This window comes from Pelodiscus sinensis, unplaced genomic scaffold (assembly GCF_049634645.1).
Source record: "Pelodiscus sinensis isolate JC-2024 unplaced genomic scaffold, ASM4963464v1 ctg81, whole genome shotgun sequence".
Lineage (NCBI taxonomy): Eukaryota > Metazoa > Chordata > Testudines > Trionychidae > Pelodiscus > Pelodiscus sinensis.
The window spans coordinates 477,192-494,161 of NW_027465987.1; the positions used below are offsets into that span (position 1 = coordinate 477,192).

Below are 16,970 nucleotides of genomic sequence, written 5' to 3' on the forward strand. Positions count from 1 at the left end.
GTAAAGGGCGGTCGGTCGGGGGGCTTGGGGGTACCTGAGTACCCGCTCCCGTCCTGTAGGGTAAAGGGCGGTCGGGGGGCTTGGGGGTACCCGGGTACCGTTCCCGTCCCGTAGGGGTAAAGGGCGGTCGGGGGGCTTGGGGGTACCCGGGTACCGCTCCCGTCCCGTAAGGGGTAAAGCGCGTCCGTTCGGGGGGCTTGGGGGTACCCGGGTACCGCTCCCGTCGCATAGGGGTAAAGCGCGGCCGGTTGGGGGGCTTGGGGGTACCCGGGTACCCGCTCCTGTCCCGTAAGGGGTAAAGGGTGGCCGGTCGGGGGGTTTAGGGGTACCCGGGTACCCGCTCCCGTCCCGTAAGGGGTAAAGGGTGGCCGGTCGGGGGGTTTAGGGGTACCCGGGTACCCGCTCCCGTCCCGTAGGGGTAAAGGGTGGCCGGTCGGGGGGTTTAGGGGTACCCGGGTACCCGCTCCCGTCCCGTAAGGGGTAAAGGGCGGTCGGGGGGCTTGGGGGTACCCGGGTACCCGCTCCCGTCCCGTAGGGGTAAAGGGCGGTCGGTCGGGGGGCTTGGGGGTACCTGAGTACCCGCTCCCGTCCTGTAGGGTAAAGGGCGGTCGGGGGGCTTGGGGGTACCCGGGTACCGCTCCCGTCCCGTAGGGGTAAAGGGCGGGCGGGGGGCTTGGGGGTACCCGGGTACCGCTCCCGTCCCGTAGGGGTAAAGGGCGGGCGGGGGGCTTGGGGGTACCCGGGTACCGCTCCCGTCCCGTAGGGGTAAAGGGCGGGCGGGGGGCTTGGGGGTACCCGGGTACCGCTCCGTGCCTGTGGCCGAAGGGACTGTCTCTTCCCAGCGCTAGTGGCTGCAAAGCTCCGTGTCCAGCCTCATCCAGCCCTTGCCCCCCCACCCCCCCCTCCCGGCCCCAGGGCCGAGTGACCGCCCCGCCCGCCCCAGGGCGCCCGTCCGTCAGAGTGAGTGACAGGCCCGCTGCCCAATGGGAGGAGCGGGCGGCTGCGTGTCAGGCAGAGGCGCAATGGGCTTGGGCGGGCGCCGGGGCCGCGCTGCGTGTCTGGAGGCGGGTCGCGGCCGGAGCCGGCGCCTCGGGTGAGCGAGTGATGGGAGCGGGCTGGGGGGTCCATGCCCGGGGGGGTGGGGGGGCTGTGGCTGGGTTGGGGGGGATGCTGGGGGGTCCATGCCCGGGGGGGCGGGGGGGCTGTGGCTGGGTTGGGGGGGATGCTGGGGGGTCCATGCCCGGGGGGGTGGGGGGGCTGTGGCTGGGCTGGGGGGGATGCTGGGGGGTCCATGCCCGGGGGGGTGGGGGGGCTGTGGCGGGGTTGGGGGGGATGCTGGGGGGTCCATGCCCGGGGGGGTGGGGGGGCTGTGGCGGGGTTGGGGGGGATGCTGGGGGGTCCATGCCCGGGGGGGTGGGGGGGCTGTGGCGGGGTTGGGGGGGATGCTGGGGGGTCCATGCCCGGGAGGGTGGGGGGGCTGTGGCTGGGTTGGGGGGGATGCTGGGGGGTCCATGCCCGGGGGGGTGGGGGGGCTGTGGCTGGGTTGGGGGGGATGCTGGGGGGTCCATGCCCGGGGGGGTGGGGGGGCTGTGGCTGGGTTGGGGGGGATGCTGGGGGGTCCATGCCCGGGGGGGTGGGGGGGCTGTGGCTGGGTTGGGGGGGATGCTGGGGGGTCCATGCCCGGGGGGGTGGGGGGGCTGTGGCGGGGTTGGGGGGGATGCTGGGGGGTCCATGCCCGGGGGTGAGGGGGCTGTAGCGGGGTTGGGGGGGATGCTGGTGGGTCCATGCCCGGGGGTGAGGGGGGGGGCTGTGGCGGGGTTGGGGGGGATGCTGGGGGGGTCCGTGCCCGGGAGAGGGTGAGGGGGGGCTGTGGCGGGGTTGGGGGGGATGCTGGGGGGTCCGTGCCCGGGGGGGTGAGGGGGGGGCTGTGGCGGGGTTGGGGGGGATGCTGGGAGGTCCATGCCCGGGGGTGAGGGGGGGGCTGTGGCGGGGTTGGGGGGGATGCTGGGGGGTCCATGCCCGGGGGTGAGGGGGGGGCTGTGGCGGGGTTGGGGGGGATGCTGGGGGGTCCATGCCCGGGGGGGTGAGGGGGGTGCTGTGGCGGGGTTGGGGGGGATGCTGGGGGGTCCATGCCCGGGGGTGGGGGGGCTGTGGCGGGGTTGGGGGGGATGCTGGGGGGTCCATGCCCGGGGTGGGGGGGCTGTGGCGGGGTTGGGGGGGATGCTGGGGGGTCCATGCCCGGGGTGGGGGGGCTGTGGCGGGGTTGGGGGGGATGCTGGGGGGTCCATGCCCGGGGGGGTGGGGGGGGCTGTGGCGGGGTTGGGGGGGATGCTGGGGGGTCCATGCCCGGGAGAGGGTGAGGGGGGGCTGTGGCGGGGTTGGGGGGGATGCTGGGGGGTCCATGCCCGGGAGAGGGTGAGGGGGGGCTGTGGCGGGGTTGGGGGGGATGCTGGGGGGTCCATGCCCGGGCGTGTGGGGGGGGCTGTGGCGGGGTTGGGGGGGATGCTGGGGGGTCCATGCCCGGGGGGGTGATGGGGGGGCTGTAACAGGGTTGGGGGGGATGCTGGGGGGTCCATGCCCGGGGGGTTGATGGGGGGGCTGTAACAGGGTTGGGGGGGATGCTGGGGGTCCATGCCCGGGGTTGAGTGATGGGGGGGCTGTGGCGGGGTTGGGGGGGATGCTGGGGGTCCATGCCCGTGGAGGGGTGATGGGGGGACTGTGCCGTGGTGGGGGAGGGGAGATGCTGGGGGTCACTGCCCAGGGGAATAATAGGGGGACTGTGCTGGGGTGGGGGGGATGCGGGGGGTCACTGCCCAGGGTGGGTGACGGGGGAGGCTGTTCCAAGAATGGGGGAGGGGAGATGATGGGGCTGCTGTTGAGGTGTGGGAGGACAGATGTCAGGGGTTGGTTACTGTGGGTGCTGGAGCAGGATCAGTGTCTGGGATGGAGGGGTCAGTGCCATGTCAGTATTGTTTATAGCAGAGTGCATCAGCACAGGGAGCTTGCCGGGTTTAACCAGTTATCATGAGGGTTACTGGTACATCAAGGCAGCTGCCAGATGGGAGCTTTGCTGTGGGCTGGGCACCAGGAGGGATAGAGCCCCAGCATGGATGTGTGGGTATTGCTTGAAGTGGTGTTTGCTCAGTGCTTTCTGGGCCTATGCTTAGATGCATCTATGCAGTGTCAGTGCCAGAAAATAATCTTTGGATCCCCGCCTTGCCAGGTGCTGGGTCTGTGCTGCCCACTTCCCTGATATTAGGAAAGTTACGTTTCTCTGGCACTGTCCCTCCCTAAGGATCGCAAATCAGAAATGTAGCCACATGTGGTGGAGGGCCTAGTAGCACTGGTCAAAACGTCAGGAAGAATTAGGGGGTATTAGATAGCAGTTATCTAAGTTAGCATTGGAACAGAGCACCAGAGCTCTGGCTCTCACAAAAAGTAACCAAACAACTATATCTGACAAAGTGGGTGTTTGCTCACAAAAGCTTATGCTCCAATAAATCTGTTAGTCTCTAAGGTGCCACAGGACTCCTCGTTGCTTTCAAAGAACTATAGAGTTCCTGAGTTATCAGAGCTTTGGCCTTTTCTCTTTAAGAATGCACCAAGAACACCCCTTGCTACTGCAGTGGACCAGAGGATGTTGCCAGAGGATGTTGTGAAGAGCAACCAGGACTTTAACGAGGTTCAGAAAAGTGCTAGATGAATTCATGGAGGTTAGGTCCATCAGTGGCTATGAGCCAGGATGGGTAGGAATGGTGTCCCTGCCCTCTGTTTGTCAGAAGCTGGGAAATGGGTGATAGGGGAGGGACCACTTGATGATTCCCTGTTGTGTTCATTCCCTCTGGAGCACCTGGCATTGACCACTGTTGGAAGACAGCATACAGGGCTAGATGAACTTTTGGTCTGACCCATTATGGCCTTTCTTAAGTAGACTGCCCCTCCCCAACTTCCTACGGCATTCTAGATGTTTTTGAAAGTCTCCTATTAAAATACCAAACAAGCTGAATCCTACTTGTAAGCCCTGAAGTGATCACAGTCTGCCATGGTAGGGCTGAAGTTCTTATCTCACAATCAGCCTGCGTTTGTCCTGCCTGACCCGTGCTTTCCCAGGTTTTCTTAAACATGTGCACACACTCTCTGCACCATCCTGACTTTCTTTAGCAAACTATTCAGCTCAGTTATTTAGTGTTATTTCTTCTTTTGGTTACAAGCAGCCATTCTGTCAGTTCTTTGCCAGTTTCTAAGGTGGTCTTCCTATTGAGAGGGCTCAGAGCTCCTTCAGGCCAGACTGGGCCTACTTGGCTTATGTGGAAATCCCCAAGAGAGCTTTCTGAAAACCACATAACACAGAGCCTGCACTGCTACAAGTTTACCATCAACTAAGGATGTTACATTTAGATTAATTGGATGCATTAATTGCAATTTGCATTGACTATTCGATTAGTCAGTAAGGCAAAAACACTGGAGAGAGTATGTGGTCAGCAGGGGACTCAAGCAGTCCCCCGCTGGCCCCTTGCTCCCCACGGCATTTCAAAGCAGCAGCGCTGCATGGAGCCAGGGGTGAGCCAGGGAGTCCCCAGCTGACCGTGGGTCCACATGGTGCTGCTGCTTTGAAGCACCCCCTCCTCTTCCCATCCCCCTTGCTGCCTCTTTCTGATAAAGGCAGCAAGGGGAGGGAAAGCACCTAGTTGTTCACATCCCTACCATCAACCATTGATAACAGTTACCGTCAGTAAGATTTTTCATCAGCATTGGACCCAGTGATTTATGACATTCCTCTTATACTGAAGTCTGAGTTCTTTGTCAGGCCTGTCCCTGGCTTGAGCTGAATCTTTGTTGTCTGAATGTTTCCAGTTGCTTTCACTAAGTCATTAGAGCTCAGACTCTACTTTTTCTGTGGTGGTATTTCTCAGGCATCCGTTTCACATCCTCTCTTGAGGTTGTGTTGACATGTTCCTGCTTAGTCCCCATTGTGTGAACGTTTGTAAGCCAATTTTGCGTTACTGCACACACCATACTCAGTTATACATCACCTTACAGCCAGATTAGCAAGGTGCACATCTGTCTTGTAATTTGCATAGCATCAAGAAATCGGTGCTTCCTTTTATTAAAGTCATAGTTAACTCAGCCTTTTGCTGATAAGCGTCCCAACCTTTGCCAGGAGTCACGCTGAGTGGCAGTCTCATTGGATAATACCATTATGACTCCCTTTTGAAGTATTAAAGGTCTGGTTGCAATGTTACGGCCTACGTCTGTAGTCTGCTGTTAATATCGTGTTTTGCCATTTGAGGAATACTGACAGACTGGCATTTGAGGAGTACTTAATTACTGTTGTTAAGGCTCTTGGTTTATCTTGATTAGATCTGATATTTTTCTTTCTTCGTCTCCTGTCTCCAATGAAGACACATGGCACAGGTCACACACTTTATCCCAACTGTACAGTCCTGAGTGTGACTTCCTATTAATTTTCAAATACATTTAAAATTCTTCTTTGGACAGTTCAGCCTTGTAGGGAGCAGCTTCAGTCTAGTTGGTCAGTTTTAATTCGTTCTGTGTTCTGAGTGTTAGCTTGACTTCTCAGTCAAGCAAAGTATTTCACATGCTTTTGAGAGGGATGAGAGCTCTATCCCTTGCTAGCCAACAATCCAGAGTTCTTTTAAATAGGACTGTTAATGAAGTAGATTTGTACCATACATTATGGTTATGCGTCCTCGAAGTTGTAGTATGCACAGCACTTGCTCAGAGAGGTTTTTGGGAGGGAGCTTTTTAAGATGAATTTTGTACCAAACTCCAAGTTCTGCTCACGTATAACATTTGTCTCGTTGCCCATCTGTCTGGTTTGAATTGTTCTTTTTCATTTTCTAACTCTCTTCCCTTTTTATCCATGACTAGGCATATGTGTCTTTTTTACCCAGTCAATTCACAAGAGGCAAGTTTAAACAGCCACGTTAGAGAATGGATTTTTTTGCAGTCAAGAGTTATACGAGAGATGCCAATTGTAGTCTTATGGTCATCCTAATACACAGCCTCTCTGAGACAGATGTAAGGGTGCTAGGAGGTGGAGGGGCCTAGTGGAAGCTAAGTGTATGAGGGGTGTGAGATGAGTTCTCCCGAGGAGAAGTATGTTTCCCTTTGTTTCTCTCTGGGTTGAGGTGAGGGAGATGTGAGGTATTGGGGGGGAAAAAAAACCCAAAGGTGGAGACTGCAGCGCAAGCTTTCCCCAGATACCTTATTTTTTGTTGTTTCACTCCCTTTGTACAAGAAAACAGTCCGTCGTGAGTTTCCCTACTAGTCATATCCTCATGTCTTTGTTGTGGGAAGCTTGTCTATTGGTAGTGCCAGCTGGGGACTTGCTGAGAATCGCCTAGTATGTTGGATTTTCAAGGATTTTCTGAAGCTGGAGCTATTCATTGTTTGGGGATTTCAACCATGTGGTTTCTTTTCTTGTGTTGCTCTTTTCTTTCTCCTCATTTTTATTCCATGTGCAACACAGAGAGCTCTCCCTCCATACAGCAACGGAGCTTTTGAATAGGAGAATTCTATTTGGAGACATCTAGATTTGGTGGTACTTAGAGCAGGAGCCTTTTACACGGTGAGCTTCTCTGCTGATTCCCTTCCAGCACTGCTTTATTTGAAGACATTTCCCCAGTGAGGTACTTGCATGTAGTAAATTCATCTTTGATCGGCTTTGAAGGGCTCTTAATCTCACCAGAAATTGTAAATCATCCTACAGTTATGGAATGCATTATGAGAGACCAGTAACTGTCTGAGAGTAATAGACACACATGGCTGTCAACCTGTGCTCCTTCCCCAGAGTTCCCAAGTTGAGATCTTACTGAATATAGCTGAATTTCTTCTAACTGCGAAACTTCATTGCCATTTCAAATACAGTATCTCTCATTGGTGGGATTGGTTTTGTGAAGCCTGTTTGGGAGACCATCTTCGTTAAGCAGTCTTCTGTGTTTAGGTACTGACCCAGAGTAATGCCAATACAATATTTTTAGACTTACTTCTCCTGCATGAGAAAAAGTCTTATGCTGAGACGTTGATTTTTATGAGTGCCTGGAGAGATCTCTCTGGGTATGTCTACACTTGCAGCCTATTTTGGAATAGGGCTGCAAATGTAGGCATTCGGAATTGCAAATCAAGCCCGGGATTTAAATATCCTGTGCTCAATTTGCATCTTCCCGGCCGGGCACCATTTTTTTTTTTTTTAATGTACAATCCCGGAATAACTGCCCGCGTCTACATGCATCAGTGAAACGGGCATTTGAAATAAAGCCCTATTTCGAACTACCTGTTGTTCCTCCTGCAATGAGGATTAACAGGTATTAACAGGTAGTTCGAAATAGGGCTTTATTTTGAACGCCCGTTTCACTGACGCATGTAGATGCGGGCTGTTATTCTGGGATTGTAAACTTCAAAAAATGGTGCCTGGCCGGGAAGATGCAAATCAAGTGCGGGATATTTAAATCTCGGGTTTGATTTGCAATTCCGAATGCCTATATTTGCAGCCCTTTTCCGAAATAGGCTGCAAGTGTAGACATACCCTATATAGCACATGCACCTTCACCTTATACCTCTACAACCTTCAACCGACTATTTCATAAAGTGCTGGTGACAAATTTTAGAGAGAGAGTGAGTTGTGTCAGTGAACTGAATAGTTTTCTAAAGAAAGTCAGGATGGTGTAGAGAGTGTGTGTGCATGTGCAAAAAAACCTGGGAAAGCACGGGTCAGGCAGGACAAACCTGGGAAACCATGGGTCAGGCAGGACAAATTTAATTGTGTGATAAATGAATAGGTATCAGGTTTAAAATTCATCATGCAGTGCACAGTCAGCCTGTGGGTCTCCTTGCCAGAGGATGTTGTGAGGACCAAAACTATAAAAGGGTTTTAAAAGAGCTCGATGAGTTCATGGAGGTGAGGTTCATCAGTGGCCGTTAGCCAGGATGGGTAGGGATGGTGTCCCCGGCCTGTTTGTCAGGGGCTGGGAATGGGTGGCAGGGGAGGGATCACTGGGTGATTCCCTGTTCTGTTCACTCCCTCGGAGGCCCCTGGCCGTGGCCACTGTCAGAAGACAGAGCACTAGGGATTTTAGATGTCAATTCATTGAATAATTGTGTATCCGCATCATACTTGAGCAGTTACATGACTATTCTATAGTCCCTAGGAGTGGGGCCAGCAGCCAATGCGATCCTGGCCCCGCTTCCAGGAAGCTCCCTACCACCCTGCGCTGCTGCCCTGTATCAGAGGCAGCAGCACGGGGCGGCAGCAGCCCCTATCTGAAGGGGGTCTGAGTTCCCTGCAGACAGAGGCTGCTCTGTTGCAGCGGCCCCTGTCTGCATGGGACCCAAGATCCCCATGGACAGAGGCTGTGCTGGCATCCCACAGACCAGCCTCCCCCTTAACCCCAACCTGTACTGCTGCCTCTGATAGAGGCAGCAGCATGGGGTGGGAGGAGTTGGCAGGCAGCCCCATGGAGCTGGTGCACGTGGGGAACTAGCTTTTAAGCCAGCTCCCCCCAAACACTGGCTCCTGGGCCTCCCCTCCCCTGCTGCCTCCATGAGAGGCAGCAAGGGGGGAGCAGGTGGCTCTGCACAGTGGGCATACACAGAGAGCTGGCTTAAAAGCTGGCTCCCCATGCATATCAGCTCCTACCTGCCTCCCGCACCCTCTGCGTTGCTGCCTCTATCCACAGCATCCAGCCCTCATAGGGAGCCGGCTTAAAAGCTGGCTCGCCATGGGCACCAGCTCCCACCTCTCCCCTGTCACCCTGTGCCTCTGATACATGCATGCCCCACCCTTGCTGCCTCTGTAGTTGAAAGGATTTACCGATAAGCCCAGAGTTATCAGTTAATCGTTTAGTCGACTACACAGTGACATCCCTGCAGAATACTGGACCAGATCGACCTTTGGTCTCACCTATTATGGCCGTTCTTATGTATGATCTCTGCCTTAATTAGGTGCGCTGTTAGCTGTCCATCCCTTACTCACAGTGTCCATAGGAAATACCAGGGTCTGTGCCAAGTTATCTCACTAGCAACAATGTTTCTTTCTGAGCTTTTGGCTTCAGAAGAGGCTTTTGCAAGAAGAGGCAGCAGGAGGGATAGGACCTAACATTGCCATTAGCAGCCTAACTGCTCTGGAGAAAGGGTGGCAGCTGTTTGGCTAAGCACAGCTGCTGTGAGTATTGCTCTGAACAGTGTCCGAGTTGGTTATGTGCTAGCTAGCCTGTGGCGTCCTTTCTCAGATACGTCTGGGCCTGAAGCATCATTATTCTCCTGCTCCCAAAAGGCAAGTTGTATGTCAACGGTTCCTTCCATGTTCTGGCAGGTCCTAGCCAGGGAACAAGGTGCGCTGCTGCTTCTGGCAATGGTCATGGTCCCTAAGTTCTCCGACCCAACCTGCTCAGACAAAAGACCCTGCTGCAGGAGCTGGGTCAGTCTTGCTACTGCCTGAGCTTGTAAGTGACACCAGAAGCTTGTGAGAGCTCCCTCTGAGACCTGCTTGCACAATGTTAACAGGAGAGAGCCGGGTGTTTTCCTCTCCAGGCAGAGAGCCAGGGAAGGGTTAAGACAAACCCTGCCATAAATGAGAGAACATGAACACGCAAGCAGCTGCAGCCCCTGGCAACAGGACAGTGGATGTGCTGAGGCAGCATCTTAAGCAGAGAGTGAGAGGTGTGTGCATCTATACAGTCGACTTCTGTGTCTCAACTGGGCCAGCTGGTGGTCTGCACCAGGCTTTTCTAAACGCTTCTCAGATTGAACTCTTGGGTAAGGCAATTCCACAAGCTAACACACTGAGCTATATGGGGGTGTCTTGCTTGGTGTCCTGTGCTTCAGGGCCAGCCTGTTTGGATCAGGTCTCCAGCTCCTTCCTTGAGCTAACAAAGGAGATCCTTGAGAAGGATAGGGATCCCTACGGTGGCTCCAGCTGGGCTGCCTCCAGCATGAAGGAGTGAACTTGCAGTGTTCTTGTGCGGGAGAGAATGGACCTGGCAGTTCTTACGGTACATGGAAATGGGAGAAGTATTCCGGCTGCTTTCGAGTTGTCCTAATGGCCGGTCCCCACCTACCTGGGTGTGTGATTCCTGTTGAGCTTTTGTGTTTCCCATTTCTGTGACACCGGGCTATCTGTGCACTTAGGGTCAATTCCAGCCTCCGGCCAGCCTCCCTATAAAGTGCAAAATGTTCTGTGTGTATCTTTGAGCGAAGATCAAATGTTGTGCCTGATCAGACAGAGCTGGGGAGGTCAGTATGGTTTTTAATTGAATTATTTTTCCTGGCCAGCCTTTCCCCCCTTCCCCTCTCATGGGATGGACTCAAAAATTAAGACTCTTGTGCTTAAAAGATGCCTCCCATTTATCCCTCTCATGCAGCCCATTAGCCATCACCTGGCCTTTCCTAATGCTGCTTCAAAGAGGGTCCTTCTAAGGGCAGCACTTGCTGCTGGACTCCCAAGGCATCTCTATGTCCGGTCTTCTTTTCAGTGAGCTCACTTCACAAGTCGTCTTATCCTTGGGTCTGGCTCCCAGCCCCTCTCCACCCTTGTAACTGCTGCTGGAGGTGCTCCCCTTTCACTCCTTCTCCGTTCACACCTCGTTCATTTCAACAGGGCCATCCATGAAACAGGAGAGATCGAGTCTACTCCTAGCAAAAGACGTTTTTCTTTATCTTAACTATTTCTAAGGCCTATAACATAAAGGGCTTGATACAAAGTTTCTATGGAAAAGACTGGATACAAGGATTCTCTTAATACAAGGGATTCTATAAGAAGGCTTAACACACAGATATATATACAAGGACAAGATCTATCTCTATAAAAGGACTTACAAAGTTGCTCTTAATACAAAGTTATATGAGAACGATACATATTTCTATGGAAATGTTACAGAGATTTATCCACACTGTCCCCTTTTGACCTCTCAAGAACAATTCTTCAGTGGTCACCATTTACATTTTATGGATCTGTTCTAAAGCTACATCCTGGGTCATGATCTCAGCCTGTGGTTTCAATTTAAAATGTGTTTGTTTCATCCAATAGCACATGCAGAGCATTAGAGCCAGCATAATTGTAGAATCCTAGAATACAGGGACTGGAAGGGACCTCGAGAGGTCATCAAGTCCAGTCCCTTGCCCCCATGACAGGACCAAATACTGTCTAGACCATCCCTGCTAGACATTTATCTAACCTGCTCTTAAATATCCCCAGAGATGGAGATTCCCAATAATAGCCAAGATTATTACTAAAATAACAATAGGATGGAAGATTATATTAAAAAATACTGACCAGGTAGGGGACCAACCCTTAAACATCATATCAATGATCAGCGCTCGACAAACCGCTAAATCTACTCGCCCGTGGTGAGTAGATTTCAGCTGGTCACGCCATGCACCCCATTCACTGGCGCTTCATGCGTGTGCAGTGCCGGTCTGGCGCGTGTGCAGTGCGGGGCTGGCGAGTAGCTCTTGCTGGGGTTTGTCGAGCCCTGCCAATGATGAATACTGAATTGTCTTGCCTGGTCAGCCACCCTAAGTATTTCTTTTCCCTCGTGGAGAATGGCCAAACTTCTGGTTTGGTTTTTTCTTCGAGTGGTTTTTGTTAATTTACTAATTTGTTCATTATTATAAATCCACCCGGATAGGCCTGTCCAATTAATACCCAAAGAGAAATCCGGATCGAGGTCCACCAGATCTGAGGTTTCTATATCAATTTGTTTTTCTTTGTGTATTGGGAAATAGTAAACCAGTTTAGGAGCATGGAGACATTACACACATTTTTGGACCGGGGGATCTGAATGAAACTTGTTTTGTCATGTTACAGGCTCCAACCCCACAACACAAACACAATTCCTTCCATTAAAATACACCTTAGGGGTGGAATTATCCATTTCATCCCAAAAACATGTGGCTAATTCTCTGCTTTGGAGGGCTTCTCTTCATGGTTCCTCCAAGATGAGGAGTTTGGGGCACACCCATTGTTGTGGGGACAACTCTTCACACCCTCGGTGGTCCACTATATCCCCTTTAATATTCATGTATGTCCCAGCTAGTCTGGCAACCCAAATATGTTTTCCTTGGGTTACTGGCAGTGCTGAGAGTGGCCAAAACAACCTAGTTGTCTGCACCTCCTGGGCTCTCAGCACTGGGACAGAAATGCTCCCGCTCGGTTGCTGTACGTTAAGGAAAGAATGTAACGTTGGTACCATCCAGCAATGCATGGCAAGAATAAGTTATTTGATGTCGTGTCAACAGAGAGGCTGGGACCATCCTATCCTCAGCCCTCACCCAATCCATTAGCATGATGGAAAGGGTTTGTTGTTCTGTGCACCATAGAGTCAGGGCAGTTTTATCTGCAGAGGCTCTGAGTGTGGCATGTTCTGCCCAGAAGGGTGGCTTGTGTGTTGCTAGGTATGCCATTGGAAATCTACAGTGTCTGTACTTGTTTGAACCAACTGAGTGACTGGATGTTCTCGCCCTTCGGTTATTGAATAGTGAAGGGTTTCAATGGCACTAACTTTATTTCTTAGTGCTTCAAGCTCTCTGGAGCTCAGGACACCGGTCGCAGTCCCTAATACAGTGTCTGCTGTACTCCAAGCCTTCCTCCCTGGAATATGTTCTCGCAGTAATGACCAATGCCACACATCAACTATGGGGGAACTGTCTGGGGCACACTCAGGCTTCACCCCAGCCAGCTCGTTCTTATCCCATCTCATCGTGATCTGTAGAGTAGAGATCATGGGGGCCACTTGCACCTGAATTCAGGGTTGCCTCTGGAGCAAGTGGGGAAATGTCACAGTCCCTGGATCTGGGCCATTCATAATAAAAAAGGTGACATTCCCAGCAGACATCGTTTCATTCACCCAGAGAGTTATTGTCCTAGGCTCCAGTTTAAAAGGGGTTACAGTTTGGATTCCAGGCTGACCAGGTTCGCTTGGAGCCCCATCTAGGGTCTCCTGGAGCTGATACAGAATAGATACATCCATAATCACCAGGGGTGATATTTACCCAGGCTTGGACTGCTAGGCGTACAAAGATTCCCTGCAGTGTGGTGTTGGCCACTGGTATGTCCTGCGGTGTGTTCCAACTGGCCCAGTTATACCACTGAATTCCCCATCATGAGTCCCGTTGCTGTTCTGGTTCCAGTGCGTGAATTGCTGCCGGAGTTATTGGAATCCAAATGCTCCATGCTTCGAGTACCATTTCCAGGCATCTCTTGGGAACGTGGATATCTGTAACTTAAGAAAACCATTTTAATTGCGAGATACGAGCCCATTTTAATTTTCCATCTTTATCCATTCGGTACACCAAAGGGCTACCCCTTTAGATTCTACAGCAGTGGTCCCCAACCCAGTGCCCATGGGCGCCATGGCGCCTGCCGGGGCATTTATGTGCACCTGCCGAGTGACCAGGGCCGGCCCTAGCCATTCTTGTGCCCCAGCGCATGCGTAGCCCCTGCCCCGGGTGCACAGCAGCCCCAAAAGGTTGGGGACCCCTATTCTAAAGTATGTTCCCTTTTACCCAGTTTTAAATGCATGACGAGGTCTCCTGGCTCCCAGAGCTGGGAGTTACCAGCCTTCTGTTTATGGGGTGTATCATTTATTTTATCAATGGCATGGTTAACCCGATATTGCAAGGGTCAAGTTGTCCTCTTGTAATTGTTTGAGCCATTGAAAATAATCATGCTGCTGTGTTACTGCATTAGTTTCCCCAGATCCTGAACTTATCTGTGTAGGGTCCATCATCAACCTCATCGGCTGTCCAAACAGGATTTGAAAAGGCTGTATTTTTGTTCTCAGACGGTTGCTACTATGGATAGCTGCCAAAATTAAAGGTAGCTTATCTGGCCAATTTTTCCCAGTATTGCTCACAGCTTTCCTTAAGGCTTCTTTAAAAGTGTGATTCATGCACTCTACCTGCCCAGATTATTGAGGGCCATAAGGGATGTGAAATTTTTGGTTAATGCTCAAGGTTTGTAACAAGGTGGTAAACATTTCTTTTACAAATGCCTCCCCGTTGTCTGAGTCTATTCTCTCAGGAGTTCCGGACTGACAGACCACCTCAGTGAATAACGTTTTTGCAGCTTCTGTGGTGGAGTTTCGCCTAGTGGGGAATGCCTCTACCCAGCCAGAGAAGGCATCTATGCTGACGAGTAAATAGCGAAAGCCCTCTTGGCTCTGTGACAGTTTGTCTATGTAATCAATGTGGAGTCTGTGCTCATCGTGGATGCACGAGGGATTGGTGATGTGGTGGCCGAGCTTTATCCTGAGCACACCTAATGCAATTTTGAACCCACGTTTTAACATCATCTTCCATCCCTTTCACTGTGCTACCGCTCTGTCTCCTGAATGTTTCTTGCACTCCCTTATGCATGAATTGGTGGGCACCATTAACCAACTCCTGCTTCTCTGGCCTTCCTGGGGTTCTGTTTGGGGAGTCCGGCCCATTATCAATAAACCCACCAATGGACTGCAGCTCCTCTGTTACCTTCCTCGCCTGGTTTCTAGTTGCAACTGCAGCTGGATCATACTGCCAGGCTAAACCATCCACTCTGCTAGTCCAGAAAGCCTCCAGGGTGTCCTGTCTGTTATGTGCCTGACCTTCAGACAGCCAGGATGTTGTATTACACTCTGGTAAATCCATTCCCATTCCTCTCCATACGCAATGCTCTTCCTGTCTGCTGCCTTCCACCCATTCCTTCCCCAGTCATGCATCCAGTACTGTATTCCCTTGGCACAGAAATCACTGTCTACATAGATGAACGCAGGTCTGGGGTCATTCTCATATTGCCGTAATACCTGGTGTATGGTATGGAGTTCAGCATGCTGTGCTGACCCATGGTCCAAATAGCCCTGTAGGATTTCCTCTTCTAAATTGATTGCCTCATATTTAATTTTCCTTATACCTTTTATTACCACTGAGCTACGGTCTGTGAACCACACGTGACTGTCTCTCTCTCAGTATCTAGTTCTTCTAAGGGGGATGCCTGTATCAAGGCTACTCTTTGCTTTAGAGCAGTGTTTCTCAACCTTTTTTTTATAAAGTACCTCTTCCTTTTTTCTTTTTTTTTGAGAAACCCCAGTACCTACAGTTTTCAGACACACATTTTTTTTCTACCGTTGCAACACATTTGTTTAAACAACTTAATCGTAGCCAGGAGGGCGATGACATTTTTGGGTGTAAAAAATACAAAAATAATAAAGCGCTGTAAAACTTAAAATTCAGTTTTCTCCAAATGTCAGTTGTGTTGATGCACCCCCCAGACATCCCGTGAGTACCCTGAGGGTGCCCGAACCACTGGGTGGGAAACTGCTCTAGGCTAACTTCGGGCCAGTCATGTTTACTTCCTTGTTCAAGTAAAGCTGCAGTAGCCTTTCGGGTTTAGCCACAGGCTCCGTGCTCTGTAGCGACTCCTCTGGTTAGCAAGATGAGCGTTCACTGAGCCATGCGAGTGTTGAGGCCTTGCCCCGAGCAGTTTCCCTGACAGAATGTACTTTAATGGTTTGTGGGTGATTTGGATTGTGAGGGGGTGCTCCTGTCAGGGGTTCAAAGGACTGTACCGCCCAGACCGCTGCCAGGCATTCCCTCTCCCACCGGTCAATGTTGAATTCTGGCCCCTGTCATTTCCTGGGTTCCTAGGTTTGCCTTCCTCATTCTTTTGAAGTAGAGAAGCTGCTAATGCCAGATCGGTAGCTGCTAGTCTGATTACAAGGCTGGGACTCGTCCAGGAACCTCAGAGCGGAGCCGTCAAGGCTTTTTGTGTAAGCACCCTCGGAGCCTCTCCTTGCTCTGGTCCCCGCTCCCACTGGGCCTCCTTCTGTAGCAGCTTCCATAAGGATGGGGTCTTCTCAGCATATTTGTAAAGATGGGGTCTTAAGAAATTCAATCCTCCCAGCAGGACCTGCAGGGAGTGTTGGTCAGTAGGAGCAGGCATTTCTATCAGGGCTCTTACTTTCCCTTGGTCCGCCTGCCTCTCTCCCCTTCCTATAACAATGCCCAGAATGGTCACTTGAGACCGGACCCACTGGGCTTTTTCTAGGCTAACCTTAAAACCAGTTTCTTGGATCAGAGCCAAAACCGTCTCAGTTAATTGTTGTACCTGTGCCTCAGTTCCCCCAAAACTAAAATATCGTCCACAGAAGAGAAGACAAAGGGCCGGTCTTGTGGACTGAGATGGTCTAGCATCTCAGCATCGTGTTTGTGAGCTATTGCTGGACTGTTATGGAAGCCTTGGGGCAAACACTGGAAAGTCCATTGTTGCCCATTTACAGTGAAAGCGAATCTGTCCTGTGAGTCTGGGTGCAATGGGATGGCAAGGAAACAGTCAGCCAGGCCAATGACTGAGAGGTATCTTGACGTAGCCTGCACCTCTTGAATTACTTGTCGTATCTGCTTCAGGAGGGGCCACAGGGATTGTGCCTGTCAATGCGCCTGTAGTCAGTAGCTCAACACCAGGGCTTGCCATCTGCCTTGAGAACTGGCCATGCAGGGGAGTGAGTTTTCCGAATGACCCCCTGCTGTTCTAAGTCCTGGATTATTTGTTGTAACCTTTAGGAAAGGGGTATTGCTTTGGGGGGGCACCAAATCCCCAACCATTGTCACACATGCCTCTATTTTCCACAAACTTAGACTTCCATTCCCTCAGTTGTGATTCAGTGAGTGCTGCCATGTCCCACCTCCCCCTTTGTGTCTGCCAGAGTGTGGTGGCAGCAGCTCCAGCTTCCACAATATCTCCTGGGGCACAGCAGTGAGATCACTAATTTTAAATAGCCATCAGTCATGTCTGGGGTTTGCCAGCCTTGTACCGAAGAGGGGACCCCCACCCTACACGAGCCTTCCCCTGGAATGACTGTAAAGTGACCAATCTTACTTTTCCCCCTAATGTAAGTGCATTTTTAACGAGGGAGACTGCTGCTCCCATGTCAATTAGAGCTTTAGTAGGAGCCCACGTTCCCTGCTGGACACTG

General features: G+C 52.1%; 1 protein-coding gene across 3 annotated transcripts in view; it reads left to right on the forward strand.

Moving 5' to 3' along the window:
• The first annotated feature begins 953 nt into the window (after nucleotides 1-953).
• Nucleotides 954-16,970, forward strand: part of ELMO2 (engulfment and cell motility 2) — an 83,585-nt gene continuing 67,568 nt past the window's right edge. For 2 of the 3 annotated variants that reach the window (XM_075917724.1, XM_075917726.1), the window contains exon 1: nucleotides 954-1,093. The gene's annotated coding sequence lies outside the window, so the exon portion shown is untranslated. The remainder of the gene's footprint in view (nucleotides 1,094-16,970) is intronic. The other variant, XM_075917725.1, reaches the window with a different exon arrangement.